This window comes from Pan troglodytes, chromosome 6 (genome assembly GCF_028858775.2).
Source record: "Pan troglodytes isolate AG18354 chromosome 6, NHGRI_mPanTro3-v2.0_pri, whole genome shotgun sequence".
NCBI lineage: Eukaryota > Metazoa > Chordata > Mammalia > Primates > Hominidae > Pan > Pan troglodytes.
The window spans coordinates 155,838,091-155,859,587 of NC_072404.2; positions in this window are offsets into that span (position 1 = coordinate 155,838,091).

The window sequence follows — 21,497 nt, forward strand, 5'->3', positions numbered from 1 at the left end:
AGGTAGGCGAATCACCTGAGGTCATGAGTTTGAGATCAGCCTGGCCAACGTGGTGAAACCCCGTCTTTACTAAAAATACAAAAATTAGCCGGGTGTAGTGGCTAGTCCCAGTTACTGAGGAGGCTGAGGCAGGAGAATTCCTTGAACCCGGGAGGCGGAGGTTGCAGTGAGCCGAGATCGCGCCACTGCACTCCAGCTTGGGCGACAGAATGAAACTCTGTCTCAAAATAATAATAATAGTAATAGATAATAGTACCTACTCCAGAGATGGCTGTGAAAGTTAAATGAGAATCTGTTTAAAAACCTTTGCACTGGCCGGGCGCGGTGGCTCACGCCTGTAATCCCAGCACTTTGGGAGGCCGACGGGGGCGGATCACCAGGTCAGGAGATTGAGACCATCCTGGCTAACACGGTGAAACCCCGTCTCTACTAAAAAATACAAAAAAATTAGCCGGTCGTGATGGCGGGCGCCTGTAGTCCCAGCTACTCCGAGGCTGAGGCAGGAGAATGGCGTGAACCCGGGAGGCGAAGCTTGCAGTGAGCCGAGATCGCGCCACCGCACTCTAGCCACTGCACTCCAGCCTGGGCGACAAAGCTAGACTCCATCTCAAAAACAAACAAACAAACAAACAAACAAAAACCCTTTGCATTGTGCTTTTCACACTGCAGTGAATACATAATGAGTAACAAAATATGTCTGGAATATCCTAGCTTTTTTTTTAATGCGTCTTTAAAATTGTATGTATTTAAGGTGTAAAACATTGTTTTAATATACATGTACCTAGTGAAGTGATTACTACAGTCAAGCAGATTTAGCGTATCACCTTACATGAATATTTTGTGTATGTGTTTGTGGTAAAAACCCAAGCTCTACTCTTAGCAATTTTCCAGTATACAATACAATATTATCTATTAACATTAATCATAGTCTTCGGCCGGGTGCTGTGGCTCACACCTGTAATCCCAGCACTTTGGGGGCCGAGGCGGGCGGATCACAAGGTCAGGAGATCGAGACCATCCTAGCTAACACAGTGAAAGCCCGTCTCTACTCAAAAAACACAAAAAATTAGCTGGGCATAGTGGTGGGTGCCTGTAGTCCCAGCAACTCGGGAGGCTGAGGCAGGAGAATGGCGTGAACCCGGGAGGCGGAGCTTGCAGTGAGCTGAGATCACGCCACTGCCCTCCAGCCTGGGCAAGAGCGAGACTCCGTCTCAAAAAAAAAAAAAAAAAAAAAATCATAGTCTTCATGTGGTACATTAGATCTCCAGACTTATTCATCCTACACAGCTGCAACTTTGTCCCCTTTGACCTGATGTCCCCATTCCCCACTCCACTCCTGGTAAACCACTGTTCTACTCTGTTTCTATGTATTCAACTTTTTCACATCTTCACGTATAAGTGAGATAATGTAGTATTGTTCTTTGTGTCTGGCTTATTTCATTTAGCATAATGTCCTGCAGGTTTTTCCATGTTGTGGCAAATAAAGGCTACCACACAGGTAGTAACCTTTAGAGACACAATAGGTGGTAAATGTTTCTTTCAGACTTTTCAAGTTGTCAGACTCTTAGTTAATCTCTCTCAGATCTGGGGAAGGGAGAGCCCCAAAGAAGGCTCTTGTAAATAGAGCCTTCTATTTTAAGGCTGAGAAATAAGGAATATCCTAGCTTCTGAGGATTACTTTTTTTTTTTTTTTTTGAGACCGTCTTACTCTGTCACCAGGCTGGAGTGCAATGGTGCGATCTCGGCTCACTGCAACCTCTGCCTCCCGGGTTTAAGCAATTCTCCTGCCTCAGCCTCCCAAGTAGCTGGGACTACAGACGTGCGCCACCATACCCAGCTAATTTTTGTATTTTTAGTAGAGACAGGCTTTCACCATGTTGGCCAGGCTGGTCTCGATCTCTTGACTTCGTGATCCACCCACCTAGGCCTCTCAAAGTGCTGGGATTACAGGTGTGAGCCACCACGCCCGGCCTGGATTACTTCTAAAACTATGAAAAGTAAAGTGTAGTTAATTTTTAATTTTTTTTAGGGATGAGGTCTCACTATATTGGCCAGGCTGGTCTCCAGCACCTGGGCTCAAGTGATGCTCCTGTCTTGGCCTCCCTAAGTGCTGGGATTATAGGCATAAGCTACCATGCCGGGCCTCAGAGTGTATTTAATTATTTTTCCCCATAAGGCCTACTGTCCACTCAGATGCAACATATTAAACTCTGAGTTTCCATAGGCAGTTTTTCATAAGCCCTTAAGTTCGACTTTTCTGTAGTCTCTACGTTGAAAGTGAAAATCAGCCTATTAATCATCAGACCGCGATGTGCCCAACACAGGCAAACAAGGAAGGTGGCAAAAACAACAGAAAAGAATGCATCTCCTAAGGCCACACCACAGCAAGATAACTAACAATCCCCTCGAAGGAAACCAAAATATTTCACTTCACCTCAAAATATACACTTCTGGCCAGGCGTGGTGGCTGACGCCTGTAATCCCAGCACTTTGGGAGGCAGAGTTGGGCGGATTGCATGAGGTCAGGAGTTCGAGACCAGCCTGGGCAACATAGAAAAACCCCCGTGTCTACTAAAAATACAAAAATTAGCTGGGCTTGGTGGCGTGTGTCTGTAATCCCAGCCTGGCCAATATAGTGAGACCTCATCTCTAAACAAAATTAAAAATTAACTACACTTTACTTTTCATAGTTTTAGAAGTAATCCAGGCCGGGCGCGGTGGCTCACACCTGTAATCCCAGCACTCTGAGAGGCCTAGGCGGGCGGATCACAAAGTCAAGAGATCGAGACCAGCCTGGCCAACATGGTGAAAACCTGTCTCTACTAAAAATTCAAAAATTAGCTGGGTGTGGTGGCGCACGTCTGTAGTCCCAGCTACTTGGGAGGCTGAGGTAGGAGAATCTCTTGAACCCGGGAGGTGGAGGTTGCAGTGAGCCAAGATCAAGCCACTGCACTCCAACCTGGACACCAGAGTGAGACTCTGTCTCAAAAATAAATTAATTAATTAATTAAACTTCTTTGACATATTTTAAGATACCGCTTCATAATAAAAAAGAAAAAGAAAAAACAAATAAGATACCTCTTTGGAAGGGTTGGAAATACAAGAATAGAAGGAAAGCTGTCTTTTGTGGGAAAGATTTGCATCTGCAGAGAAAATCTACACTGAGGCAGCCAGGCTTTCTTTGGAGCCCTCCCTTCCCCAGACCTAGGAAACATTAGCTGAGAGTCTGACAACGTTTGAAGCCTGAAGGAAACATTTACTACCTATTGTGTCTCTGAAGGCTGCTACCTGCATGGTTTCAATGACCTGACAAGACCACTGTGGCTAGCCAGGCTTCTGCTTCTCTCCATCCCATAACTGCTGGCCACCATATGATTTACCCTTATATCCTGTTTTGGGATATGTTCCCCATTCTTTCAGTAACCTCAAGATGGAATATAAGCTTCCCCTCCCCGTTGAGGGGTTGGGATCATCACTCTCTTGTTCTCCCTGTGCACATTAATAAATGTGTATGCCTTTTCATCAATAATCTGCCAGGGTTTTTGTTTGTTTCTTTGTTTGTTTTGTTTGTTTTGAGACAGGGTCTCGCTCTGTTGTGCAGGATTAAGTGCAGTGGTGCAATCTCAGCTCACCGCAATCCCCACCTCTCGGGCTCATGCGATCCTCCTTCCTCAGTCTTCCATGTAGCTGAGACCACAGGCACACACCCTTACGTCCAGCCAATTATTGTATTTTTGGTAGAGACAGGGTTTCGCCATGATGTCCTAGCTGGTCTCGAACTCCTGGGCTCAAGCAATCCTCTTGTCTTGGCCTCCCAAAGTGCTAGGATTACAGGCTCTTGGAGGACTGGGATCTTTGCAGAGATGTATCCCAAGTGCCTAGAATAGTGTCTGGCATATAGTAGGTGCTCAATCTCTGATGTTATCAAAATTACCCAGCAATACTATGCCTTGGCTCACCATCCATACCAAACAAAAATAACAACATGTTGTATTAAAAGGAAACAAAAGCCATCTCTCCTTTAGTGTGCTGGGGTAAACATGCAGCAAAAGGGCAATTCGTTCATTTCTTTCCTACCAAACTATTTATTAGGGACCCTACTGTGCCAGCACTACACAGCCAGGTGATTTTTGTTGCTGTTGTTGTTGTGTATGTGTATGTGTTTGTGTGTGTTTGTGGGATGGAATCTCGCTCTGTCGCCCAGAGTGGGGTGCAGTGGTGCGATCTCGGCTCACTGCAATCTTTGCCTCCCGGGTTCAAGTGGTTCTTCTGCCTCAGCCTCCCGAGTAGCTGGGACTACAGGCGCCCACCACCATGCCCAGCTAATTTTTGTATTTTTAGTAGAGATGGGGTTTCACCACGTTGGCAAAGATGGTCTCGAACCCCTGACCTCAAGTGATTGGTCCACCTCAGCCTCCCAAAGTGCTGGGATTACAGGCATGGGCCCTGCCCATGTTTTTGTTTGTTTTTTTTAATAGAAATCAGGCTGGTCTTATCTCCCCTTCCCACCCCAGGCCTTGGCCTCCCAAGGTGCTGGGATTATAGCCTTGAGCCACCATGCCTGGCCCAGGTTCTTAATTGTAGGCAGAGTAAAGGCTTGGTGTGACGTGAGGGTACCCAGAACTTTCTCCAATTACTAATGCCTTCTCAGATGCCAGAGTCCAGAGGGGGGTGTCTGTATGCTGGGAAGGACTCCAGTAGGAGCAGAAGATCTTTGCCTCATCCATCTCCACTGACTGGGGTTAAGGCCAGTGAAGGAACACAGGAAACTTCACCCCAAAATGTGACTCCCTGGTATAATGAGTGTTTTGAATTAAATGCCCTAGAGATCAACAGGGTTAGAAGAGGCTTCCTCAATCTACATAAAGACCCAAGGACCCTCCAAGAACAATTGTTTTTCCTCCCCCTGTCTATTATCTTATGATCTTTTGCAGGAAGGAAGACCAAGAATGTAATCACGTCAGAACAAATTCTTTTACAAGACAATGTGTGTCTTTCAGGCTCATTCAATTTCCAAAGAGAACCATTTACAAGTTAGTCTCTGTTCCTTTATCCATTCATTCTGCCTTGTAATCATTTAGTGCCCCTTAACAGAACTACTGTTTTTCTGATCTCTCCCTCCCCTCTGAAATAAGGCTATACAACTATCTGGGCCCCACTGGGATATTGGGTAATTACTGTGTGATTTGCCCCACCCATACCCCGTGCATGTTAATAAATGTGTGTGCCTTTTCTCTATTAATCTGCCTTTGTCAGTTGATTTTTCAGCAGGGACACTTGGTAGAGAAAGGAGGAATAACGAGGCGGTGGTGGGTATCTGCTTCACAACTTTGCATGAAACTATAGTCATTTTCAGAGTGTGGTGATCATACTTAGAACAAAAAGTTGCATGGCTTGGCAAGGAGTGTTCAATAGAACTAGTCAGGATAACAGAAAAGTTAAAATCATGACTGTGCAGGAAATCTGAGCTATATAGGAGTCACATGGGCACTTTTGTTCCTGCACATAGTGGCTGTGTGGCATTGGGCAAATTACCACCTCAGTTTCCTTGTTGATGAAATAAAGCCAAAAACACACCGGGCGTGGTGGCTCACGCCTGAAATCCCAGCGCTTTGGGAAGCCTAGCCAGTCGTGTAACCACCCAAGGAATTCACCTTGCCCGCTGCCTAGACAGAGCCAATTCATCAAGACGAGAATTACAACAGAGAAAGAGTAATTCATGCAGAGCCAGCTGTCCGGAAGACCAGAGTTTTATTATTACTCAACTAAGACTCCTGGAGCATTCAGAGAGCAGAGTTTTTAAGGATAACCTGGTGGGGCGGGGGAAGGGGGAAGCCAGTGAGGCAGGAGTGCTGATTGGTTGGTCAGAGATGAAATCCTAGGAATCAGAGCTGTCTTCTTTTGCTGAGTCAGTTCCTGGGTGGGGGTCACAAGATCAGATGAGCCAGTTTATTGATCTGGGTGGTGCCAGCTGATCCATCAAGTGTAGGGTCTGCAAAATATCTCAAGCAATGATCTTTTTTTTCTTTTTTTCACCAAGGCTGGAGCGCAATGGCTATCTCAGCTCACTGCAACCTCCGCCTCCCGGGTTAAAGCAATTCTCATGCCTCAGCCTCCCGAGTAGCTGGGACTACAGGTGCCCGCCACCATGCCTGGCTAATTTTTGTATTATTTTTTTCCAAGACGGAGTCCCACTCTGTTGCCCAGGCTGGAGTGCAGTGGCACAATCTCGGCTCACTGCAACCTCTGCCTCCCAGGTTCAAGCGATTCTTTTGCCTGGGATTCTCTTTCCTGGGAGCAGCTGGGATTACAGGCACCCGCCACCACGCTGGGCTAATTTTTTTGTATTTTTAGTAGAGACGGGGTTTCACCATGTTGGCCAGGCTGGTCTCGAACTCCAGACCTCAGGTGATCAGCTCACCTGGGCCTCTCAAAGTGCTGGGCACCGATCTTAGGAGAAGTTTAGGGAGGGTCAGAATCTTGCAGCCTCCAGCTGCATGACTCCTAAACCATAACTTCTAATCTTGTGGCTAATGTTAGTCCTACAAAGGCAATCTAGTCCCCAGCCAAGAAGGAGGTCTGCTTTCGGAAAGGGCTGTTATGGTCTTTGTTTAAACTATAAAGTATAAACTAAGTTTCTCCCAAAGTTAGTTCAGCCTACACCCAGGAATGAACAAGGACAGCTTGGAGGTTAGAAGCAAGATGGAGTCAGTTAAGTTAGATCTCTCTCTGTTTCAGTCATAATTTTGCAAAGGTGGTTTCAGTTGGATCACTTGAGGTCAGGAGTTCAAGATCAGTCTGGCCAACATGGTGAAACCCTGTCTCTACCAAAAATACAAAAATGAGCCAGACATGGTGGTGTGTGTCTGTAGTCCCAGCTACTCAGGAGGCTGAGGCAGGAGAATCACTTGAACCTGGGAGGCAGAAGTTGCAGTGAGGCAAGATAACTCCACTGCACTCCAGCCTGAAGGACAGAGCAAGACTCCATCTCACACACATAAAAAAGAAAAGAAATAAAGCCAAAAGGAAACAAACAAACAAACAAACAAACAAAAAGCCACACACAAAAACACCTTCCTTCTAAATATTAAAGGAGTTAATGGATGCAAAACTCAAAGGACATTCACTTCATTTGATAACTGCTAGATATAGGCTGGGCGCGGTGGCTCATGCCTATAATCCCAGCATTTTGGGAGGCCAAGGCGGGCAGATCACAAGGTCAGGAGATCGAGACCATCCTGGCTAACATGGTGAAACCCTGTCTCTACTAAAAATACAAAAAATTAACTGGGCATGGTGGCATGCGCCTATAGTCCCAGCTACTCAGGAGGCTGAGGCAGGAGAATTGTTTGAACCTGGGAGGCAGAGGTTGCAGTGAGCCAAGATCATGCCACTGCACTCCAGCCTGGCAACAGAACAAGACTCTGTCTCAAAACAAAACAAAACAAAACCTATTAGATATGTGTTTGCTATTGTTTTAATTGCTGTTGTTACATGACATTAGAATAGGGTTGTCAAACTTAGCAAATAAAGATATAGAATGGCAGGTGACCCTGGCTCATGTCTGTAATCCCAGCCCTTTGGCAGCCTGAGGCAGGAGGATCACTTGAGGCCAGGAGTTCTAGACCAGCCTGGGCAACATAGGGAGACCTCTAGCTCTACAAAATAAAAATTAAATTTAAAAATTAAAAGAAAATCTGGATGCCAAGTTTGAATTTCAGCTAAATAATCAGTACTTAGTATAAATATATTCCAAATATGACATGAGATATACTTAAAAATTATTGTTTATCTGAAATTAAAATATAACTAGTGTGTTGGCTTTGCACAGTGGCTCATGCCTGTAATCCCAACACTTTGGGAGGCCAAGGTGGGTGGAACACTTGAAGTCAGGAGTTTGAGACCAGCATGGCCAACATGGTGAAACCCCCATCTCTACTAAAAATACAAAAAAATTTAGCTGGTCATGGTGGTGACGCATGCTGTAATCCCAGCTACTCAGGAGGCTGAGGCACCAGAATCACTTGAACCCTGGAGGCAGAGGTTGCAGTGAGCCAAGATCACGCCACTGCACTCCAGCCTAGGCCACACAGCAAGACTCCATCTCAAAAAAAAAATACACATAGTGTTAAAGGAAAATAAATGTTGGGGCCTGTAAATTACTAAGCTAAAGGGAAAAGTCAAGCTGGAAACTTCTCAGGGCCAAACTGTCTCCCATTCTATTCAAAGTCACCCCTCTGGTGACTGAGATAAACGCATATCTGATTGCCTTCTTTGGAGGGCCCAATCAGAAACTCAGAAGAATGCAACCATTTGTCTGTTATCTACCTATGACCTGGAAAACTCCTCCCGGCTTGGAATCTTCCCTTTTTTGGCTTCAAGTTGTCCTGCCTTTCCAGACTGAACCAATGTTGATCTTGCATATGTTGATTGATGGTTCATGTCTCCTTAGAATGTATAAAAGCAAGCTGTGCTCTGACCACCTTGGGCACATGTAATCAAGAACCTCCTGAGGCTGAGTACAGTGGCTTATGCCTGTAATCCCAGCACACTGGGAGGCCGTGGTGGGCAGGTTACTTGAGGTCAGGAGTTCCAAACCACTCAGGCCAACATGGTGAAACTCCATCTCTATTAAAAATACAAAAATTAGCCGGGCATGGTTGTGCACACCTGTAATCCCAGCTGCTTGGGAGGCTGAGGCGGAGAATCACTTGAACCCTGGAGGTGGAGGTTGCAGTGAGCTAAGATCATGCCATTGCACTACTGCCTGGGGGACAGAGTGAGACTCTGTCTCAAAAAAATTAGCTGGGCGTGGTGGGGCACACCTGTAATCCCAGCTTCTCCACCACACTCCAGCTTGGGCAGCAGAGCGAGACTCCATCTCAAAAAAAACAAAAACAAAAACAAAAAACACCTCCTGAGGTTATGTCACAGACGCACATCCTTATATAAGAACCACACTTGATGATTTTCAAAGGCCTTACACCTACATTATCTAGTTTGAGTCCCACAATGGCCTTTAGAAGTAGGAGAGGTACAGAGTACTTTACCATTTTAAAGCCCGGAAAATGAGGTTGTCGAGTCATGCACAAATGTTGCCTGTAATCACATAGCCCATAAGTGAGCTTGGAGCTTGAGGAATTTAAACTTCTGCTTTATTGCTTCCCTGAGCTGGTGCTGGAGGTCAGGCCTTGCCCTAAAGGAGTTTTTCCTTTGAAAGAAAAGGCTATGGCCGGGCGCAGTGGCTCATGCCTGTAATCCCAGCACTTTGGGAGGCCAAGGCGGGTGTATCACGAGGTTAGGAGATCGAGACCATCCTGGCTAACACGGTGAAACCCCATCTCTACTAAAAATACAAAAACAAAATTAGCTGGGTGTGGTGGTGGGGGCCTGTAGTCCCAGCTGCTCAGAAGGCTGAGGTGGGAGAATGGCGTGAACCCAGGAGGCAGAGCTTGCAGTGAGCCGAGATCGTGCCACTGCACTCCAGCCTGGACGACAGAGCAAGACTCTGTCTCAAAAAAATTAAAAAAAAAAAAGAGAGAAGACTATAAATAAGACACAATCACTTTAAGTTCTGCAAAGTTAAAGGATAAGAGATTTGTCTGGCATCTTCCCAAGCCAGTGTGGAATATTTTATTGTCAGCAGATGTAGTTTGTACTATGTTACACAAGTTTTGACAACCTTAATCTGGAAACTGTAGTCTACACAATAAACATAATGTTGATCTATGTGTTATTTTCTTTCCAAAGGGAGTTTAATTAATGATTTGTTCCCTGTAAAAACAGTCTACATTCTCTTATAGACCAGTGGTTCCCTGCCTTTTAAATCCTCCTCAATCAATGCTCCTGACTGGGCCTCCCTTTGTAATCCCATAATGCTAAGATTACAGGTGTGAGCCATCAGCCCCAGCTATGAGTTATTTTATTTTATTTTTATTGTTATCTTATTTATTTTATTTTATTTTATTTTATTTTATTTTATTTTTGAGATGGAGTTTCGCTCCGCTGCCCAGGCTGGAGTGCAGTGGCATGATCTAGGCTCACTGCAAGCTCTGCCTCCCGGGTTCACGCCATTCTCCTGCCTCAGCCTCCCAAGTAGCTGGGACTACAGGTGCCTGCCACCACACCCAGCTAATTTTTTGTATTTTTAGTAGAGATGGGGTTTCACCGTGTTAGTCAGGACAGTCTCAATCTCCTGACCTCATGATCTGCCCGCCTTGTCCTCCCAAAGTGCTGGGATTACAGGCGTGAGCCACCGTGCCCGGCCTATTTTATTTTTATTTTTAGAGATGGAGACTTGCTCTGTCACCCAGGCTGGAGTGCAGTGGTATGATCTCAGCTAACTTCAACCTCTGCCTCCTGGGTTCAAGCGATTCTCCTGCCTCAGCCTCCTGAGTAGCTGGGATTACAGGCGTGCACCACCATGCCCAGCTAATTTTTGTGTTTTTAGTAGAGACAGGGTTTCGCCATGTTGGCTAGGCTGGTCTCAAACTCCTGACCTCAGGCAATCCACCCCCCCACCCCCCTTCAGTCTCCCAAAGTGCTGGGATTACAGGCATGAACCACCACACCCAGCCCATGAGTTATTTTATTTTATTTTTATTTTTATTGTATTTATTTATTTTTCAGTCGGAGTCTTGCTGTATCACCCATACTGGAGTTCAATGACGTGATCTCGGCTCACTGCAACCTCTGCTTCCCAGGTTCAAGTGATTCTCCTGCCTCAGCCTCCCAAGTAGCTGGGATTACAGGCGCGCCACCACACCCAGCTAATTTTTGTATTTTCAGTAGAGACAGGATTTCACCATGTTGGCCAGGCTGGTCTCCAACTCCTGACCTCAGATGATCCGCCCACCTCAGCTTCCCAAAGTGCTGGGATTACAGGCATGAGCCACCGCGCCTGGCCGAGTTATTTTTAATATTAAATACTGTGTTAATTTTTGGTACATATATATATGTGTGTGTATATATATATATATATATTTTTTTTTTTTTTTTAAATAAGCAATCCAGTTTGGCCAGGTGCAGTGGCTCATGCCTGTACTTCCAGCACTTTGGGAGGCTGAGGTGGGAAGATCACTTGAAGCCAGGAGTTCAAGACCAGCCTGGGCAATATAGCAAGACTCCATTTCTAGAAAAAAATTGGAAAATTAACTGGAACCAGGAAAGGTGTCTTATGCCTTGTAATCCCAGCACTTTGGGAGGCCAAGGTGGGATGATTGCTTGAGGCCAGGGGTTCAAGACCAGCCTGGGAAACATGGCAAAACCCTGTCTCATTCCTGCAATCCTAGCACTTTGGGAGGCTGAAGCGGGTGGGTCACTTGAGGTCAGTTCAAGACCAGACTGGCCAACATAGTGAAACCCCCGTCTCTACCAAAAATACAAAAATGAGCTCTTGGCCTTGGCGCCATCTTCTTGGAAACCTTTGTGCTACAAGAGCCAAGTGGAGGAAGAAGCACACGAGGAGGCTGAAGCCCAAAAGAAAGATGAGGCAGAGGTCCAAGTAAACCACTAGCTTGTTGCACCCGTGGAGGCCACAGAAGCAGAAACATGGAATGCCAGAGGCTGGGAATGCTGGTACAAGTTGTTGGACTGCATGCTACTGTCTAGAGCTTTCTCAATGGACCTGGAACTTTATCGCCAACTGATCGCCAAGACCACCTCTGAGACCCACCTTGGTAATAGCCAAAACTGTCCATGTTGGTCCTTTGTCCTGGATCTGTGACATTCTGAACTATTTATTTATTTATTTTTTGAGACAGAATCTTGCTCTGTCACCCAGGCTGGAGTGCAGTGGTGTGATCTCGGCTCACTGCAATCTCCGCCTCCTGGGTTCAAGCGATTGTCCTGCCTCAGCCTCTTAAATAGCTGGGATCACAGGTGTGCGCCACTATGCCCAGCTAATTTTTTTGTATTTTTGGTAGAGATGGGATTTCACCAAGTTGGTCAGGCTGGTCTCGAACTCCTGACTTCATGATCCGCCCGCCTCGGCCTCCCAAAGTGCTGGGATTACAGGCATAAGCCACCGCACCCGGCCATTCTGGACTATTTCTGTGTCCACTTGTGGCTGAGTATAGCAACCATACAATAAAACTCCTCTTCCACTGTCTTAGCTGAAGAACTAAAAAAAAAAAAAAAAAAAAAAAAATGAGTGGTGCATGCCTGTAGTCCCAGCTACTTGGGAGGCTGAGGCAGAAGAATCGCTTGAACCTGGGAGACGGAAGGTGCAGTGAGCTGAAATCACGCCACTGGTGCCACTGCGAGCCCAGCGGGGGCAGAGCGAGACTACAGCCCCAGGGGACAGAGCGAGACTCCATCTGAAAAGAAAGAGTTTGTCAAGTAAACAAATGAATGAGTCCAGGTGCAGTGGCTCACGCCTCTAATTCCAGTACCTTGGCAGGCTCATTTGAGGCCAGGTGTTCACAATCAGCCTGGACAAAATGGCAAGACTCCATCTCTATGAAATAAAAAATAAAAAGCCGCCGGGCGTGGTGGCTCATGCCTGTAATCCCAGCACTTTGGGAGGCCGAGGCGGGCAGATCACGAGGTCAGGAGATCAAGACCATCCTGATTAACACAGTGAAACCCAGTCTCTACTAAAAATACAAAAATTATCTGGGCGTGGTGGCAGGCGCATGTAGTCCCAGCTACTCGGGAGGCTGAGGCAGGATAATGGCATGAACCTAGGAGGCGGCGCTTGCAGTGAGCTGAAATTGCACCACTGCACTCCAGCCTGGGTGACAGAGCGAGACTCCGTCTCAAAATAAATAAGTAAATAAATAAAAATAAATAAAAAGCCAAATGAATGGATGACACATGAATCGATGAATGCAAATATGAATTTGTGGGGCCTTACCCTATCTCTAAGCTCCCCTTCTCCCTCAAAAGGGTTAGGAACAAAAGGATTTTAGGAAAAGAACAGGAAAACTTAGAGCAGTTCCTCCCTAGAAATGGCAAGATATCTCAGCTCTCCCACCCCAGCCCTCACCCCTGGAGGGGATTATGCTGACCAAATAGTTTATGCTGCTGGAGGGCTCTCTTTAGGGAGGGGCAAAAATGCCAATAAGCTTATCTTCCTCTGTTCTGTACCCTGCTACCAAATCTGATCTGAAATCAGCCCACAGGTGTCCTAAAGTATGGAAATGTGCTAAGGCCACCTGCCGGTGGGAAAAAGATAAATTAGATTTCAGAAAAGGGCTGATAGTAAGCATTTAAAATACAATACCTTCCAGCACAGTGGCTCACGCCTGTAATCCCAGCACTTTGGGAGGCTGAGGCGGGTGGATCACCTGAGGTCGGGAGTTCAAGACCAGCCTGAGCAACATGGTGAAACCCCGTCTCTACCAAAAATACAAAAATTAGCCAGGCGTGGTGGCGCATGCCTGTAATCCCAGCTACTCAGGAGGCTGAGGCAGGAGAATCACTTGAACCCAGGAGGCGGAGGTTGCAGTGAGCCAAGATTGCACCATTTCACTCCAGCCTAGACGACAGAGCAAGACTCCATCTCAAAAAAAAAAAGAAAAGAAAAGAAAAGAAAGAAAATGTCTCTTCCAGGTGCAGCCTAAATGAGCCACAGTCTTAGGGGATAATAGCATCAGCGGATTCCTTCATTCCTTCATTCAGGTACGGTGGTCAGGGAAGGCCCTTCTAAGACAGTATTTGAAAGTAGTCCTAAAGGATTGGAAAGAATGAGCCATGTGAAGACATGAGGGAAGAGCGCACAGGCCAGAGGGAACAGCAGGTATGGCCCGGAGGCTGGGCCCTGCTTGGTGTGATCCAGGACCTGCTGACGCCACTGTGGCTGGACCCAGGGAGCCAGGCCAAGGTTGGTCAGAGATAAGGCCGACTGGAGAGCGAAGGGGAGATGGAATCACCTGATTGGTTCTTCCTGCCTGCTGCACAGACAAAATCAATCCTCTGAGACCATGGCACAGCAGTAAAGAATGCTGAATTGACAGAAGCCGGCTACAAATCAATCTCCTTGAAGGCTCTGAGGTTAAGGATTTTCTTTTCTTTTCTTTTCTTTTCTTTGTTTTTGTTTTTGCCATATCAATACCTGGTTTAATTTTTTTTTTTTTAATTTTTTTTTTGTTAGACGGAGTCTCACTCTGTCTCCCAGGCTGGAGTACAATGGCGCCATCTCGGCTCACTGCAACCTCTGCCTCCCGAGTTCAAGTGATTCTCCTGCCTCAGCCTCCCAAGTAGCTGGGACTACAGGCACCCGCCACCAAACCCGGCTAATTTTTTGTATTTTTAGTAGAGATGGGATTTCACCGTGTTAGCCAGGATGGTCTCAATCTCCTGACCTCGTGATCTACCTGCCTTGGCCTCCCAAAGTGCTGGGATTACAGGCGTGAGCCACTGTGCCTGGCCAGTTTTAATTTTTTTTAGAGGAAATACTATAATCTTTTTTTTTTTTTTTTTGAGATACAGTTTCACTCTGTCACCCAGGCTGAAGTGCAGTGGCATGATCTCAGCTCACCACAACCTCCACCTCCCATGTTCAAGCAATTCTCCTGCCTCAGCCTCCTGAGTAGCTGGGATTGCAGGCGCGCACCACCACGCCTGGCTAATTTTTGTATATTTTTTTTTTAGTAGAGACGGGGTTTTACCATGTTGATCAGGCTAGTCTCGAACTCCTGACCTTGTGATCCACCCGCTTCAGCCTCCCAAAGTGCTGGGATTACAGGCATGAGCCACTGTGCCCAGCTGGAAATACTATAATCTTAAAAAAGAGTTCCAAAAAACTTAACAGCATTTCCAGCCATGACTATTTCTGAAATGTAAAGATTTGAAACCTAATTTATACAAAACTAAAAACCAGAAAGATTCATTCTTGCTTTTTCTTTTTTAAAAAATCCAGATAGTTTGTCACAAGAAAGTTCGGCAAATTGCCAGGCACAGTAGCTCACGTCTGTAATCCCAGCACTTTGGGAGGCGGAGGTGGGTGGATCACCTGAAGTCAGGAGTTCAAAACCAGCCTGGCCAACATAGTGAAACCCCATCTCTACTAAAAATACAAAAATTTGCTAGGCGTGGTGGCATGCCTGTAATCTCAGCTTACTCGGGAGGCTGAGGCAGGAGAATCACTTGAACCAGGAGGTGGAGGTTGCAGTAAGCCAAGATCACGCCATTGCACTCCAGCCTGGGCGACAAGAGCGAAACTCCATCTCAAAAAAAAAAAAAAAAAGTCATTCTACTCAGTGTCTGCGTTGGGGGTTCTACATCTTATTTCCAATCGCTCAAGCCAGTTGCGCCACCTGAGGTTAGGAGTTTTCAAGGATAGTTTGGTGGGCAGTGGACTAGGGGTTGGGGAGTGAATGTTGGGGATGCAATCATAGGGCTGTGGAAAATGGAGCTTGTATGCTGAGTTCCCGTCTGGGTGGGGTCCACAGGACTGGATGAATCAGGAGTCACAAGTGCAGGTGGAGCCATCAGGTAGCCAGAAATGTAAAAGTGTGAAAGGACATCTCAGAAGGCCAATCTTAGCTTCTACAATAGTGATGTTATCTGCAGGAGTAATTGCGGAAGTCACAAATCTTGTGACCTCCAGAACAATGGCTGGTTATCCTTTAACTATGCCTATATCTCAGCAAAATTCAGGCTCCTCTCATAATCCTAAACTTATGGCTTTTCATTAGTTTTACAAAGGCAGTTTGGTTTTGGGAAGGGCCGTTATCATCCTTACTTTAAGGTTAAATTATTTATTTATTTTTTTTGAGACGGAGTCGGGCTCTGTCACCCAGACTGGAGTGCAGTGGCATGGTCTTGGCTCACTGCAACCTCCACCTCCTGGGTTCAAGCAATTCTCCTGTCTCAGCCTCCCAAGTAGCTGGGATTACAGGCACACGCCAGCATGCCAGGCTAATTTTTGGTATTTTTAGTAGACACAGGGGTTTCACCATGTTGGCCAGGCTAGTCTTGAATTCCTGGCCTCAGGTGATTCACCCACCTCGGCCTCCCAAAGTGCTGGGTTTACAGGTGTGAGCCACCGCGCCCGGCCTAAGGTTAAACTATAAACTAAATTTCTCTCAAAGTTAGTTTGGCCTACTCCCAGGAATGACCAAGGACAGCTTGGAGATTAGAAGCAAGTTGGAGGCAACAATGTCAGGTTTCTCTTACTGTCTTAATTTTGCAAAGGCGCTTTTAGAGACACAGTGAGAGCTAGTGTTCCTGCTGAGCAGATTCCTCCTCCCCAGTTCACAGCGTACTTTAGTGTATCTTTGGGTGGTACTCTACCAGCCATGCAGAAATTATCAGACCCAGTGAGACTGCAGCAGACTCAGGCGGCCAGGATGGGAGTGTCCTGAGTGGTGGGGTAGAGGGAGAACAGATTCCTTTTCCACACTTGGATAATCCCAGGTGCATAGTGTCTCTCTGGCTTCATGGCTGCTGCTGGTCCTGGCCTCACATTTGTCTGGGGGCTTCAGTCTGAGGGACTGCAGCAGTGCATTCTGGATTTGGTAGTTAGCTAACATAGAGCTCAGTGTTGTGTGCCTACTATCCAAAAAATAAAATTGCGTGTGTATTGATGGCTGAAACCTGTTGATAAAAGGAGCCAAACTCTAGGGGTTGGGCTCAGTTGCTCACGTCTGTAATTGAGCACTTTGGGAAGCTGAGGAGGGAGGATCACTTGAGCCCAGGAGTTCAAGACCAGCCTGGGCAACATTGTAAAAATTAAAAAAAATTAGCTGGGTGTGGTGGCACGTGCTCATAGTGCCAGTTCTTGCTCTTTGTTTTTTCAGTAAAAAAAAAAAATCTTAGGCCTGGCGCAGTGGCTCACGCCTGTAATCCCAACACTTTGGGAGGCCAAGGAGGGTGGGTCACGAGGTCAGGAGATCAAGACCATCCTGGCTAACATGGTGAAACCCTGTCTCTACTAAAAATACAAAAAAATTAGCCGGGCGTGGTGGCGGGCACCTGTAGTCCCAGGTACCCAGCTACTCAGGAAGCTAAGGCAGCAGAATGGCGTGAACCCCGGGAGGCAGAGTTTGTAGTGAGCCAAGATTGCGCCACTGCACTCCAGCCTGGGCAACAGAGCGAGACCCTTTTTTTTTTTTGGTGCAATCTCAGCTCACTGAAACCTCCATTTCCATGGCTCAAGCAATCCTCCCACTTGAGCCTCCTGAGTAGCTGGGACCACAGGCATGCTCCACCATACCTGGCTAAAGTCCCAGCAACTTGGGAAGCTGAGGCAGGAGGATCCCTTGAGCCCAGGAGTTCAAGACCAGCCTGGGAAACATAGCAAGACCCTGTCTCTATTGATTTATTTATTTGATTTTTTAAAAAAATTATTTATTCATTTTTGAGATGGAGTTTTGCTCTTGTCACCCACGCTATGGTGCAATGGCGCAATCTTGGCTCACTGCAACCTCTGCCTCCTGGGTTCAAGTGATTCTCCTGCCTCAGCCTCCCGAGTAGCTGGGATTACAAGTGACTGCCTCTATGCCTAGCTAATTTTTTGTATTTGTAGTAGGGATGGGGTTTCACCATGTTGGTCAGGCTGGTCTTGAACTCTTAACCTCAGGTGATCCACGTGCCTCGGCCTCCCAAAGTGCTGAGATTACAGGTGTGAGCCACCACGCCTGGCCAATTTTTAAATTTTAATTTAAAATTTTTTTTTTTTTTTTTTTTTTGAGACAGAGTTTCGCTCTTGTTCCCCAGGCTGGAGTGCAGTGGCAGGATCTCGGCTCACTGCAACCTCCACCTCCTGGGCTCAAGCAATTCCCCTACCTCAGCCTCCTGAGTAGCTAGGATTACAAGTATGTGCCACCACACCCAGCTAATTTTTAAAAAAAATTTTTATTATTATTATACTTTAAGTTTTAGGATACATGTGCACAACATGCAGGTTTGTTACATATGTATACATGTGCCATGTTGGTGTGCTGCACCCATTAACTCCTCATTTAGCATTAGGTATATCTCCTAATGCTATCCCTCCCCCCTCCCCCGACCCCACAGCTAATTTTTGTATTATTAGTAGAGATGGGGTTTCACCATGTTGGCCAGGCTGGTTTCGAACTCCTGACGTCAGGTGATCTGCCTGCCTTGGCCTCCCAAAGGGGTGGGATTACAGGCGTGAGTCACCATGCCTGGCCTTCTATTTAAATATGCCAGGCACGGAGCGAAGTGGCCAACTTTGAGATAGATCTCATGAGTAAAAATGCCAGGACTTGGGCAGGTTTCTTGCTGGGTTGTTAGAGTGGCCTCCTAACTGGTCTGTCAACATCCACTCTGACCCCTTCTATTGTCTGCATTGCAGTCTGTGATTTTCTAAATCCGAAGGTACTTATGTCATTCTCCTGCTTACAATTTTTTTTTTTTAATTTTTTGAGACAGAGTTTCGCTCTTGTTACCCAGGCTGGAGTGCAATGGCACGATATTGGCTCACTGCAACCTCTGCCTTCCGGTTTCAAGCGATTCTCCTGCCTCAGCCTCCCGAGTAGTTGGGACTACAGGTGCCCGCCACCACGTCCGGCTAAATTTTGTAATTTTTTTTTTTTTTCTGAGATGGAGTCTCACTCCCTTGCCCAGGCTGGAGTACAGTGGTGCAATCTCAGCTCACTGCAACCTCCACCTCCTGGGTTCAAGCAATTCTCCTGCCTCAGCCTCCTGAGAAGCTAAGATTACAGACGTGCACCACCACACTCAGCTAATTTTTTTGTATTTAGTAGAGACAGGGTTTCACCATATTGGCCAGGCTGATCTTGAACTCCTGACCTCGTGATCTGCCCACCTCAGCCTCCCAAAGTGCTGAGTGAGCCACTGGGCCCTGCCAATTTTTGTTTTTTTAGTAGAGATGGGCTTTCACCATGTTGGCCAGGCTGGTCTCGAACTTCTGACCTCACCTCGTCCTCCCAAAATGCTGGGATTACAGGAATGAGCCACCACGCCCAGCAAAATTTTTTCATAGTTTCAGATTCCTTTCATCTTATTTTTTAATTTTTATTTATTTATTTATTTTTTCAGATGGAGTCTCATTCTGTTGCCCAGGCTGGAGTGCAGTGGCACAATCTCAGCTCACTGCAACCTCTGTCTCCCGGGTTCAAGCGATTCTCCTGCCTCAGCCTCCCGAGCAGCTGGGACTATGCCATGTGCCACCATGCCTGGCAAATTTTTTTTTTTTTTTTTTTTTGTAGAGACAGGGTCTCTTTATGTTGGCCAGGTTGGTCTTGAACTTCTGGGTTCAAGTGATCCTCCTGCCTGAGCCTCCTAAAGTGTTGTGATTACAGACTTGAGCCACCACGTCCAGCTTCTGATTAATTTTAAAGTTAAAATTAAAATCCTTAACATGATCTACAGAGCCTTATGGAATTTGACCCTGTTATGGGCTAAATTGTATCCCGCATCCCTAAATTCATATGGAGTCCTAACCCCCTTTACCTCAGAATGTAACTGTATTTGGAGACAGGGTCTTTAAAGAGGTAATTGAATTAAAATGAGCGCATTAAGATGGGCCGTAATCCAACATGATTCCTTAGAAGAAGAAGAGATTAGGACATAGACACCCAAAAAGACCCATAAAGGGATGGCCTTGTGAGGACACAGAAGACTCCTCTGCAAGCCAAGGAGAGAGATGTTAGGGGACACTTGCCCTGCCAATAAAACCACCTTTGCCAAAATTATAACTGACAGAATTATTACAGTGAAAGAGATCTGACTTAACTGACTCCATCCTGCTTCATTTTTTTTTTTTTTTTTTTTTCTAAGACCAAGTCTTGCTCTGTCGCCCAGGCTGCAGTGCAGCTCAATCTCGGCTCATTGCAACCTCCGCCTCCCGGGTTCAAGAGATTCTCCTGCCTCAGCCTCCCGAGTAGCTGGGATTACAGGTGCCTACCACCACGCCTGGCTAATTTTTGTATTTTAGTAGAGATGGGGTTTCACCATGTTGGCCAGGTTGGTCTTGAACTCTTGACCTCAGGTGATTCGCCCACCTCAACTTCCCAAAGTGCTGAGATTACAGGCGTGAGCCACCGCACCTGGCCCGACCTGTGCATTTATTGTTGGAGCATAAAGGCCTAGGCAGCCAGGGCAGCTTGCAGCCAGCTGGTGGCTGGACTTAGTCCTGCAGGCCATGGGGAGCCCCTGGGTGGTTTCAGGCAGAGGACTGGCATGGTCAGATTACATTCTAGCTGTGGAAGAAAGGCAGCTCTGGGCCCTGCAGCTGCCGGTTTTGCTGGTGTTATCAACCCTTCTAACTGGGATGTTTCCAAGTTCTACTCAAGGTTTCTACACACAAGCTGTTCTGAAAAACAAATCAACCCTGTTAATTGAGTCAAGTAAACAAGTCCTGACCATTTATCGGAGACCTTAGCGCCTGCCTTGCAGTCTCTCTATGGCAAGCCATATCAAAATTCTGGACAGCTTTAAAATCCACATGTGGGCTGGGTGCGGTGGCTCATACCTGTAATTCCAACACTTTATGAGGCCTAGGTGGGAGAATCATTTGAGCCCAGCAGTTCGAGACCAGCTAGGGCAACATAGTGAGACTTGGTCTCTACAAAAAACAAAAAATTAGGCCGGGCATGGTGGCTCACGCCTGTAATCCAAGCACTTTGGGAGGCTGAGGTGGGTGGATCACCTGAGGTCAGGAGTTCTAGACCAGCCTGGCCAACATGGTGAAACCCCGTCTCTACTAAAAATACAAAAATTAACCGGGCCTGGTGGCAAGCACCTGTAATCCCAGCTACTCGGGCAGGGGGGCCGAGGCAGGAGAATCGCTTGAACCCGGGAGGCGGAAATTGCAATGAGCCGAGATCACGCCATCGCACTCCAGCCTGGGGGACAAGAGTGAGACTTTGTCTCAAAAAAAAAAAAAAACTTAGCCAGTCTGGTGGCGCACACTTGTAGTCCCAGCTACTTGTGAGGCTGAAGTGGGAGGATCACCTGAGCCCAGGAGGTTGATACTGGAGGAAACTATGAGCTCACCAATACACTCCATGCAGTATGTGTGACAGTGAGACCCTGTCTCAAAATAAAATAAGAAAAATATGTCAAATTAATAGAGACAAAAAGTAGAATGGTGGTTGCCAGGGGTTGGAAAAAGGGGGAATGGGGGTTGTTTAATGGGTATAGAATTTTGGAAGATAAAAAAAATTCTGGAGATGGATGATGGTAATTGTTGTATTAGGTCGGCACAAAAGTAGTTGCGGTTTTTGCCATCACTTTCTTTTTTCTTTCTTTTTTTTTTTTTGAGATGAGATGGAGTTTCGCTCTTGTTGCCCAGGCTGGAGCGCAATGGCATGATTTCAGTTCACTGAAACCTCTGCCTCCTGGGTTCAAGCGATTCTCCTGCCTCAGCCTCCCTAGTAGCTGGGATTACAAGCGCCCGCCACCACGCCCAGCTAATTTTTTGTATTTTTAGTAGAGATGGGGTTTCACTATGTTGGCCAGGCTGGTCTCGAACTCCGGACCTCAGGCGATCCACTCACCTCAGCCTCTCAAAGTGCTGGGATTACAGATGTGAGCCACCACACCCAGCGTTGCCATCACTT